We start from the raw sequence: 1,415 nt of genomic DNA, 5'->3' as shown, positions 1-1,415 counted from the left end.
TGTCTGCCTCATACTTGGGGGCAGAGAGTGGGGACAGGAAACCTGTCTGAAAGTTTGGAGTTAGACTTTCTGTGCTAAGTGCCCACCTACAGAAAACCTACTCTTACTATGGTAGAAACTGAGCACAATGCAATCTCCCTCCTTGAGCAGACCAGGAGACTCCCAGGTGAGCTTACTGATGTGGATATTCAGGTGGTGCAAATCTGAACCCCTTCCATGCCCCCTTCACCTTCTTGGTGTCTTAGACCCCTTAGGGGGCAGGCTAGTGAAGTCTGTGTCTACTCAGAATTATGTTGTTAACGGCATAAATGAAAATACATAGATTTAGAAGGAAACCAGCAGTTGTCAGAATGTTAAAAGAAGTTCTCAGGCCCTGGGATAAGAATCTTGGTTCTTTTGCCACACATTAGCCACAAATTGATCTGCATTTCTCATTCATGATTTGGAACAGTCTTTCATGTAGTTGTAATTCTTTTAAGAACTATTCATACCTGTGACAATCACGGGGCGGGAGGGTGCAGTGTATCTCTCTTAGTCATTGCTGGCAAAATGGCTAGAGTCCTCCTTAATAGGCTGATCCTTCTAGAAGACGGTCATATACCTGAGAGCCAGTGTGGCTTCAGAAAGGGCCGAGGAACAGTCGATATGGTGTTTGCTGCCCAACAACTCCAGGAGAAATGCCAGGAGAACAGAGGTCTGTACACAATGTTTGTAGATCTGACCAAGGCCTTTGACATGGTTGGTCTTGAGGGCTTATGGAAAATTATGTCAAAATGTGGTTGCCTGGAGAAGTTCATCAATATTGTACATCAGTTTCATGATGGCATGTTCGCCCAGGTTCTGGATAGTGGACAATGCTCTTGTGCCTTCCCAGTCACCATGGAGTAAAACAGGGCTGTGTGCTTGCTCCCATGCTTTTTAGCATGATGTTTTCAGCCATGTTGTCAAATGCTTTCAATGAGGATGAACAAGGCATCATGGTCAGCTACCATACTGATGGTAAGTTCTTCAATCTGAAAAGGCTACAAGCCAAGACCAAAGTGGAGGGAGTGTTGGTGCATGATTTTCTGTTTGCGGACGATTGTGCACTCGATGAAGCCTCTGAAGCTGAGATGCAACAAAGTATGGATCAATTCTCTGCTGCCTGTGCTAATTTTGGCCTAATAATTAACACCAAGAAAACTCAGGTGCTCCATCAGCCACCACCACAGCATCCATACGTGGAACCATTGGTTACAACAAATGGAGAAGTTTTGAATGCTGTGGATGAATTCATTTACCTTGGTAGGGTACTTTCCAGGGATGTACATGTTGACAATGAGGTTGATGCATGCATTGCCAGGGCTAGCTCAGTGTTTGGGAGGCTCTGAAGAAAAGTTCAGGAGAGAAGAGGTATTAGACTGACTACCAAACTG

The sequence above is a fragment of the Notamacropus eugenii genome, chromosome 2, assembly GCF_028372415.1.
Source record: "Notamacropus eugenii isolate mMacEug1 chromosome 2, mMacEug1.pri_v2, whole genome shotgun sequence".
Classification (NCBI taxonomy): domain Eukaryota; kingdom Metazoa; phylum Chordata; class Mammalia; order Diprotodontia; family Macropodidae; genus Notamacropus; species Notamacropus eugenii.
This window is presented reverse-complemented; position numbering follows the sequence as displayed.